Source organism: Phoenix dactylifera, chromosome 2 (genome assembly GCF_051530095.1).
Source record: "Phoenix dactylifera cultivar Ajwa chromosome 2, Ajwa_hap1_PhDact_Kaust_v1.1, whole genome shotgun sequence".
Taxonomy (NCBI): domain Eukaryota; kingdom Viridiplantae; phylum Streptophyta; class Magnoliopsida; order Arecales; family Arecaceae; genus Phoenix; species Phoenix dactylifera.
In genome coordinates, this window is record NC_143191.1 from 23,018,539 (window position 1) to 23,029,495 (window position 10,957).

The 10,957-nt window shown below is 39.5% G+C and overlaps 1 pseudogene across 1 annotated transcript in view; it reads right to left on the reverse strand.

The window, feature by feature from the left end:
• The window catches only part of LOC148714599 (uncharacterized), a 20,328-nt pseudogene extending 11,642 nt beyond the window's left edge, over nt 1-8,686 (reverse strand). The window contains exon 1 of the transcript XR_016399168.1: nt 8,247-8,686. The product of XR_016399168.1 is annotated as an uncharacterized LOC148714599 (transcript). The remainder of the gene's footprint in view (nt 1-8,246) is intronic.
• Between the last annotated feature and the right edge of the window lie 2,271 nt (nt 8,687-10,957).

The following is a 10,957-nucleotide window of genomic DNA, read 5'->3' on the forward strand; positions in this document are numbered from 1 at the left end:
TGAAAATGTTAACACCATTGATCTAGAAAATAAAAATTCAAAACTTAGCATTGAAAATGAAACGGCAAAAACACTAATTAAGGAATTGAATCTAAAAGTTAAATCTCTACTCAATAATAATACCTCACTTGCACAAAATGTTGAATCCCTTAAAAAGGATAAGGAAGAACTAGTTAAAGAAAATTTGGATCTTAAGAATGAGGTACATAAGTACAAACCAATTGTTGAAAAATTTACACAAAGCTCTGAAAAATTAAATCTTATTCTTTCAAATCAAAGAGCTGTTTTTAATAAAGCCGGATTAGGATATAAAACTAACAAGCAACAAAAGTATCTAAAGAATTTCTTTGTGAAAGCAAAAGATGTCAAAACTGAAAAACCTACATGCTTTCATTGTGGAAAAAGTGGACATAAAGCCTACTCTTGTATTCAAAGAAAGATCCAAACTAACAAGAGTACATTTGTAAAAGCTAAAAACATAACTAAAGTATGGGTGCCTAAGGGAACCAACTACACTAACCACGAAGGACCCAAGAAAACTTGGGTACCTAAGAGCTTCACATGATCATTTTGCAGGTATGCCTTGCAGCCGGGAATAAAAAGAGAATGTGGTATCTTGATAGTGGTTGCTCAAGGCATATGACCGGTGACAAGAGTCTCTTCGTCACTTTAAAATCAAAAGAAGGAGTAGTCACATTTGGAGACAATGCTAAAGGTCAAATCATTGGTGTTGGTAAAATCTCGATATCACCCTCCTCATTTATTGACAATGTATTGTTAGTTAATGGACTCAAACATAATTTATTAAGTATAAGTCAATTTTGTGACAAGGGCTTTAAAGTGTCATTTGAATCTTCACTTTGCATAATTAGTAGTCCAGTTGACAATGAGATCATACTTACAGGACATAGGCATGGAAATGTTTACATGGTAGATCTTGATGATCTCACCATGAAGGATGGCCAATGTCTTGTAGCCATGGATCCCAAAGTCAATGAGACTAGTTGGTTATGGCATCGTAGGTTAGGGCATGCTAGCATGGATTTAATCTCTAAATTGATTACAAAAGATCTAGTCAAAGGACTACCAAAAATAGATTTTGAAAAGAACAAAATTTGTGCTGCATGTCAATTAGGAAAACAAACGAGAAGCTCTTTCAAGTCTAAAAACATAGTCTCAACATCAAAACCCTTAGAACTAATTCACATGGATTTATTTGGACCCACTAGAACTGCTAGTCTAGGGGGTAAGAAATTTGGTCTTGTAATTATTGATGATTTTTCACGTTTTACATGGGTTTCATTTCTTGCACACAAAGATGAGTCCTTTTCCGTTTTTATCAAGTTTCATAATAGGGTTTCGAATGAACTCAATCTTAAACTAAAAGCAATTAGGAGTGATCATGGTACCGAGTTTGAAAATCAGTATTTTGAAAAATTTTGTGAAGAAAATGGTATCAATCACAATTTCTCGGCAACTAGGACACCCCAACAAAACGGGATGGTAGAAAGGAAGAATCGCACACTAGCAGATATGGCTCGTACCATGTTGTGCGAATCGGATTTACCAAAGTACTTTTGGGCTGAAGCAATAAATACTTCATGTCATATTTTAAACCGTGCTTTAGTTAGATCCATCTTAAAGAAAACACCTTATGAGTTGATAAAAAGTAAGAAACCAAATATAAGCTATTTTCATGTTTTCGGTTGTCGATGCTTTATTTTAAACAATGGAAAGGACAATCTAAGTAAATTTAGTGCTAAATCAGATGAGGGGATCTTCTTAGGTTATTCCTCATCTAGTAGAGCATACAGGGTCTTCAACAAGAGAACTCTCGTTGTTGAAGAATCCATTCATGTTGTTTTTGATGAAGCTAATGGAGATTCTTCTAGAAAAGAAGAAGATGGTGATGCAGGTATACTTGAAGATCGAATGAAGGAATTCTCCATACAAGACAAACAACATGAGGATGAGATCAAAGAAGATACAATTCAGCAAGATGAAGAAGATCAACCTCCATCGAGAAATCAAGATCTTCCTAAGGAATGGAGGTATGCACATGGTCATCCAAGGGATCTAATCCTTGGTGATCCTTCACAAGGAATAAGAACTAGATCCTCTTTAAGAAACACTAGTAATTATCTTGCATTCGTTTCACAAATCGAGCCTAAATCACTAGAAGAAGCTGAAAAAGATGATAATTGGATGAATGCTATGCAAGAGGAATTAAACCAATTTGAAAGAAATGAAGTTTGGACTCTAATGAAAAGACCCCCTAATGTTTCAATTATAGGCACCAAATGGGTATATAGAAATAAACTAGATGAAGATGGAATAGTAATAAGAAACAAAGCTAGGCTAGTGGCCAAAGGATATAATCAGGAGGAAGGAATAGACTTTGATGAAACTTTTGCTCCTGTTGCTAGATTAGAGGCTATTAGACTACTTTTGGCATATGCATGCTTTATGGATTTCAAACTCTATCAAATGGATGTAAAAAGTGTCTTTTTAAATGGTTATATAATGGAGGAAGTTTATGTAGGACAACCTCCAGGTTTTGAGAACCACTTACATCCAGATTATGTTTTTAAATTGTATAAAGCATTATATGGACTTAAGCAAGCCCCTAGGGCATGGTATGAAAGATTAAGTAATTTCCTAATTGAAAATAAATTTAAAAGAGGAAATGTAGACAAAACCCTCTTCATTAAAAGAAAAGGAAATGACTTATTGCTTGTGCAAATTTATGTGGATGATATAATTTTTGGTGCTACTAATGATAGTCTTTGTCAAGAGTTTGCCAAGCTTATGCATGGAGAATTTGAAATGAGCATGATGGGTGAGCTCAACTTCTTCCTTGGGCTACAAATAAAACAATCAGAGGAAGGCATCTTCATCAGTTAGTCCAAATATATCAAGGAGATGTTGGAAAAATTCAAGATGAAGGATGCAAAGGAAATCAGCACACCCATGGGCTCAAGTTGCAAGCTTGACAAAGATGAAAAAGGTAAAAGTATAGACTGCAAATTGTACAGAGGTATGATAGGCTCTTTACTTTACCTTACTGCTAGTAGACCAGATATATTATTCAGTGTTTGTATGTGTGCTAGATACCAAGCATGTCCTAGGGAATCACACTTGCAAGCTGTTAAAAGAATTTTTAGATATCTAGTAGGGACATCTAATGTAGGCTTATGGTATTCTAAACAATCTGACATAAATTTAATTGCTTATTCCGATGCTGATTTTGCCGGGTGCAAACTCGACAGAAAAAGCACAAGTGGCACATGTCTATTCTTGGGTGCTAATATGGTTTCTTGGTTTAGCAAGAAACAGAATTCAGTTGCCTTATCCACAGCTGAGGCTGAGTACATTGCAGCTGGAAGCTGTTGTGCCCAAGTTCTATGGATTAAGCAACAACTTGAAGACTTCGGTATCAAAATGGACAATATACCAATTAAATGTGATAATACAAGTGCAATTAATTTAACAAAAAATCCTGTCCAACACTCAAAAACATATAGAGATTAGGCATCACTTCATTAGGGATCATGTGCTGAAAAATGATGTGATGATTGAGTATGTATGTACTGAAAATCAATTGGCCGATATCTTTACAAAGCCCCTTTGTAAAGATAGGTTCAACTTCTTAAGGAATGCATTGAGCTTGTATGATCCTAGCAATTAAATTGAACTTGCATTGCAATGCTTTGCTACTCAAACTAGTAATCCACCTCAAGGTCAACATAAGTGAAAGCATGAATCTATCTAAGTTAAATGACGAATTGTTCGACTTTCCGGAGGATGGTTACCCTCCCTTGGACTCTTCATGGAGATATTTTCAGAGCCTATTTCATAGATATTCGAAATTTGGTCAAACATTCCTCATTTCAATGTTAATAATTCAAAAAATCATTATCAAACTTTTATAGGATGTATTATTAAGGGGGAGGATCACAAACAAACTCACTCTGTATTCACCAAAAGAAATCATGTTGATTAGTGTGATTGAGTAAAATAAATTGGGAAAAGATAGAAATTAGTCTGAAATTTTTCAGTGCCGGAGACGTCTCTGGCAAATCGCAGAGACGTCCCCCCGGCGAGACGTCTTGCATCAGTCGCGGAGACGTCTCGGGGACCGAACGAGGGTTTTTAAATAGGTGAAACAGCTCGAGCCGACCCGAGCTATTCTCTTCCATCCCCGACAAAAACAAAAACCCTAGCCTCCATTTGCTCTCCACCACAAACCCTAGCCTCCATTTGCTCTCCATCACAAACCCTAGCATCCATGGCACCTAAGAGGGCTAGACGAACCGGTGGGAGGCGTCCTAGGGTAGCAACCGACGGTGAGGAACGGAGGGAAGAGCCATCCGCGCCGTCCCCTCCGGTTGCTCCGCCAACCACGACCATTTCCTGTGCGAATCGCACAGTAACCACCGGTAGGTACATAGATTTCCATTTTTTAGATAGTGAGGGGTTTTCTATTGGAGAGAAACTCCGTGCCCAAGGGTGGGAATACCTTTGTACCCTCAATACATCGACCTACCCCGGCCTAGTTAGAGAGATGTTTAGTAATATGGCCTTAGGGGACTTAGGGTACACTGCACATGTCCGGGGGACGTTGGTAGAGATTAACGAGGATATCCTTTCTAGCGTGTTGCAAATCCCTAAAGACGGTGAGGCTCCGACCTCACATCCCCAAAGGGAAATAGCCCTAAACCTACTATTAGGGAGAGAGGACTGCGGCCCTCTTGATGTAGTTAACTCACAAGACCTAAATGCCGAAATGAGACTACTTTTGAGTATTGTCAACCGGGTCTTGTTTCCAAAAACCGGTCGCTTCGATTTTGTTTCGGAGCGAGACCTAGTTATCATGCACCACATCCTACTAGGGATTCCCCTAAACCTCCCTAGACTTATGTTGAACTACATTGCTATATGTCATAGGTATTCTAGGTTTAGCATACCCTATGGGATGATCTTTACCCTAGTATTCAAACATTTTAAGGTTCACATTCCAGAAAATGAACCTGCAAAACCCTTGAGAAACACCGACTAATATAATGAGAGCACAATGCGTAGAATGGAGTTTCACAAGGTAGATGGGTCATGGGTTAAGGTACCAAAAAGAAAAGCTCAAACCTTAGACCCTGAGATCCCACATCAGGAGCCTGACCACCACTCTCCTCCACTCAGCCACATGGACTTCCCTGATATACCCTCCAGCTCAGCTGGACCTTCCACCTCTATGCCACCTCCTCCTATAGTCACTAGGCCCTTCTCCCTATCAGAAGAACAGATGCGCACTTTAGCATCTGTGATATGCCAGCAAATGAGGGAGGAAATGAGATCGATGATCTCTACTGAGTTGGCCCCCATCAGAGCCTCACATGAAGGGCTTCTACAAGAGTTGAAGAAAATCAGAACTCAGATAGAAGCGACAGCGCAAGAACTAGTTAGTGTGAGTACCACCCAAACCTTCAGATCAATTGAGCTACAAGACAGCTTGAGGAACATTTCAGATGGTCTTCAAGAGTTGACAAGCCCTGGAGGCAATGTGGGCACCGTGGCTGCCCAACTTAGAGGAAGAATTGAAAGGGCAAGCATTGAATTTGAAGCACTAGTGGCAGCCTTCCATCAGTCCCAGGGAGAACAGTTCAGAACACTGCTAGATTCCATTAATGCATTTATAGATGCAGCTGCCAGGATTTATGAGCAACGTCGCCGATGAGGGACACTTTGTAGACATCTAGGGTTCTTCCTTTTGTAAACCCTAGGCTCATTTTGAAACACTTTTTGTATTAGAAATGAATACTTGTAATGATCTCCTCTTTTAACTTTGTAATGACTTCAAATGTTTACAATGATATATGAATGTCATACAATTCCTTTTGAAACCTTGTGTATATTTCTAATTCTGTGTATGTGATTCTGTGATGTGCCATAAAAATCTCATAACATACCCTAAGGGGGAGCACAACCTGAATATCAAAGGGGGAGTGAAATGAATTCTGAATTCATTAATAAAACAATAGACAGAGGGAGCATAACTTGAATATCCTTGAGTGGTTCATTGTAATATGCTGAATTCCCCTAGGAATTGTGCTTTAAGTACATACGTATAATTTGTCCCCTTCATTGTTGATGACAAAAAGGGGGAGTAGATATATAGAACTTATATATGGAGTAGAACCTGAATATGAAATGCAAAATTTACACTCATACTTAAAGTTGAATTAGAAAAGATAAAATTGAAGAATATTGGCTTTAAGATAATTGCCCTTCTGGAAAAGAAAGGGGGAGTCAAAAAGAACTTAGCTTTCAATTATCTTTAGCATCAATATTTCATTTTAACTTGATTCAAATTCAGTTGATATGCTAAAATTGCTTAAGAGCTATTAAGATCAATCTTATGCATAAGGATAGAACTGAAAATTGACTACTTTGAATTATGCACACTGTATCTAGCTCTAATCAAAACATTATACTTGTACATCTGATCAAATACTGTGTATATGTTTAAATTTCGAATTTTGCATATACTCAGTGTTTTGTCATCATCAAAAAGGGGGAGATTGTTGACCCCCTAATGGATTTTGATGAATACAAAACACTAGAGTATAATTCCATTTATCTTAACAATTTACTTGAGGATTTCATGTGTTTAATTAAGAATATTGTTAAGAAATGTCTAGGCAAGTTCCCATAATTTTTATGAATTTATTGAAGAATTTTTGAGATGAAGAAAACAGATCAGGGACAGCCGAGACGTCTCCGGTTTGTTCCAGAGACGTCTCTGGCACAAACAGGAAGAACTGGCACGTTTGGAGACGTCCCCGGCACCTGGCGAGGCGTCTCGCAGGGTCGGAGTCGACTCTCTCAGAAGCGGAGTCGACTCTCTCAGTGGCGGCAGAAAGGCCGATTTCAAGAGATGCGCGCGAGCCGTCTCCACAGTACGCGGAGTCGTCCCCGCAAGTAAAAGCTGAGTTTCCAAGTCGTCCCCAGAGAGTGCGGAGTCGACTCTCTCAGGGTATTCCAGAGGATGTCTTTTTCGGTGATAAGGCAGCGGAGACGTCCCCTGAAAGAGCGGAGTCGACTCTCTCAGAGAATTCCAGAAGACTTGTTTTTCGGAGATATAACGGCGGAGTCGTCCCCATGCAAAAAGCGCAAACAAGCCGAGACGTCCCCGTAAAGTGCCGAGGCGACCCTCTCAGAAAAATAGAAAAACAAGGATTCAAACCGTTCATCATCGGAGTCATCCCCGTAAAGCGCCGAGTCGACCCCAAACAACGTCAAAAGTAAAATCTTACAGCCGAGACGTCTCGCGTTGAAGCGGAGACGTCTCCGAAGCGCCTGGGACGCGACTGACAACTTTTTCAGGTTTGGTTTGAATTTCAAACTCCCTTAACTTTATCTCTAACGGCTATATTTGCTTTTTGGGCTATAAAAGGGAGCTCTTAAGTGCTTTCCAACAACTTCTCACCAACCCAACACAAGATTATTCAAGAGAGAAGAAAGAAAAAGAGGTTCAAGGGAGTTAGTGCATTCAAGTGAAGAAATCAAGTGCCTTCAAGCTTCCCAAGTGATTTCGTGCTCAACTACTCTCTTCCGCTAGGCATTCAAAGCTCACATTCAAGTCAACGCGATCCACATCGGAAGAACCACCATTTCTCACGCTTCCAACGGCTAAAAGGGTTCTTCCGGGTTCTATTATTTCTCACTGTTTTATTTGCTTCTTGAGAGCTTTTAAATCCTTGTAAAACTTTTTCAATATTGTGCTTGTTCCAGTCAAGGGACTTGGAACAAGGGAAAGGCGTCCCAAGCCTAGGTGAAATTGGGGGTTATAGGGTTCGTTGTTAGCCCGGTGTAAAACAACGAGTTGGGTAGTGCACTCGCAAAACTACCGGACTGTAATCTTGGATTATAGTGGAAATTCCCAAAGGTGCTTTGGGGAGTGGATGTAGGAGCAGTGGAAGCTCCGAACCACTATAAAACCTTGTGTTTGCGATTGATTGTTCTCATACCTCTATCTTTACTTTAGTTCATACATTTGTGTGTTTTATTTTTAATTAGGCAAAAAGTTTTAAAACACCCAATTCACCCCCCTCTTGGGTGACCATCTCTGGGCAACATGATTCAATGAATTGGGTGTTTTCGAATCGAGATATATAACATGTTTTCAGGAATAGCAAAGAACTTTTGCTTGGTATGGAAAAAAAAAAGATCTTGGAAAGAAGGTCGATAACCTGGTGGAAGCTGAGATCGCCTCGGTATCCCAGGGATTTGACGGCAGAGGCGACGTCGGCACATATCTTGAAGCGCTCCGCGGTGGACTCGGGAAGGGAGGTGGGGAAGGACGGGGACGATTCATCGTCGTCAAGGAGGCGGAGGGATTGAGAGCAGATGGAGACGAGGGCGTCCGGGCCGAGATCTTTGATGGAAGAGACGCCGGCGGGGAGGGAGACCCCGGAGCTGCTGAGAGAGCTCAGGAGGATCTCCTGCGCCTCGTCCATGGCGGACAGGACACGGCCGGCTCCTAGGGTTCTCTTTGTTCGGCAATCTGCCTGACGGGATTGGTCTTTTAGAAGAAGACGGTATCAGTAGCTCGGTAGCTTAATAGAGATTGGACGACGCGAAATTAAACCAGTGCCGGCAGACCGATAACCGGCACTAGTTTAAACCTGGGAGAGATTTTTCTGCGAACATAAAATAGACCATTCAATGAAGAGGTTAAGGCCAAGGTAGAAAACTTCAGATTGGTTTAATTTAAATTAGAAAGAAAAGAACATGCAAATATCCCCATCATATCTATGCTATATATGCAATCTTTTTTTGGTGAAATATGCTATGGAATGTCGAGCAATGAAAATATCATAAATTTCCTTGTCTCGGTAATATTATACATGTATTTGTTGGCACAATGCACATGCTAGAACACATGCTAAGGCATCTGTGTAGTTTTTTTCTGCAATCCAAACTTTCTAATACACGCATTTATTCCTAGGTGCACAACATAGGCCCTATAGAATAATACAATGAAATTTGTGAACAAAAATCATGTGGGGTAGGCACTATCTTAATATAGGGCAGGACTCTTTTTTTTTTGCCATATTTCTTCTTACACCTATATTAAAGAGGAAATCGAGAAATCAAATAAAGATAGAACTTCTTGTACTAACGGAGTCCGTTAATTCTATAACTTTAAAAAAATAAAAGAAAAAAATTCACATACCAATAAAGACCGTGTGCGAAGAAAGACCATCGCATTCTCTTTTTTCTTCGTTAAGTGATACACAATCATCGGCTTTCTGATACATACTGTAAGTTTCTTTTATACACATCTAGTAGCAACATAATACATACATCCAAATAAATCAATATATAATTTTCAAAGTAGGATGCTCATCAGTACATAGTATATGGCTAGTTGATATGCACTTGGCAATATAATCATCCATCATCCCAGTACATACCTCTAGTTAAATTGATACACAGTTTCTAGAATATGATGCTCATCGGTACACACTACATGGCTAAGTGATACACACTCGTCGATTTTCTGATGTATACTGTAAACTTTTCTGATACACACCCAACAACAACCAAATATATAACTTCAGGTAAATCGATACATAATTTTTAGAATATGATGTTCACCGGTACACACTACACTGTTAGATGATATACACTTAGCAAAATAGTTATCCAATATTTCAATACACATCTTTAGGTAAATCAATTCATAGTTTCCACAAAGAAGGAAGAAAATAACTCGGAAAAAGATGGAAGACCTCACAGATGGAAAAGACAACTTGATGAGGAAGAGGATAGAAGGAGAGGCTTGATGAGAAAAAAAGAGGATGTAGATTGTCATTCTTTGCAAATTGTCTCTTTTAGCATGTGCAATTTTCTTTCTTTAAATTAGGAGACTAACAGATTCCATTAACGGAAATCCTCTTATCCCTATTTGACTTTTGGATTTCTTCTTTTAGATAGATGCAAGAGGAAATGTGTCAAAAAAAGTTCCTCTCCATATTTCCTTCTATGGTGCTCGTCTCATATGATTTTGGTTCGAAATTTGTCCCAATCCTAACTTCTACTATTCAACATGCATCACCCTTTCTAAGTCCCACCATGTTGATATTTTCTTGTACCTATGCGAGTGCTAGTTTAGTGGCCTTCATTGCACCCAGTCCCTTTGGCAGGTGGTGTCCAACTTGGCAACCTCTTAAAAAGGGCCAAGCTTATCATATGAGCCCTTCAGCAACACATGTATGCCTTGTCCACATAAAAGTTAGGGATAGGAACTCATCCATGCATTTATCAAGTCCTTTATTTCTCATTCGATTCTTGGCCATTTCCATCCATAAAAGAGAAAAAGATGATAACATATAACCTACAACATCCAGCCCAACTGGGCCAACAAAGAGCTAGGCTTAATCCATTTAATCGATTCAAATATAAAAATCGGCACAGAATAGAAGAAAAAAAAGGCACGTGCCTAACACATATGATGAGAGAAGTAAACTCCCGATGGGGTTTCCTTCTTCCTGGAATCATTAGACGAAATCCAACATCGAGACGGATTTTAGCATTCTTTCAAGCTCTATTTAGAGCCCTTCCACTTCCCCTTCAATCCCACACTGAAGATTTGAGCCTAAACATGGAGGTTGCTGGAGTTCGCCAGAATTTGTCTGAGTTTTCTCCTAAACACCATTCGCCACCGCCGCGGCCATATGTCGCAGGAAAACGAGGTAATGACCCCCAAATCCTCTAATTAATCCTTTTCTACACCCTCCTTAACCCTTTTAGTTCTTCTATTTTGATTTGATTCAAGCCCTCTTTTTTTCTTTTACGGTCATCCTTGCTGTCAGCACTCGTCGTCGAAGCTTGTGGTTGATCCTCTCGCACCGATTGTGCTCACTTAGAAACCCATTGCATCCTCTATTTGACCAAT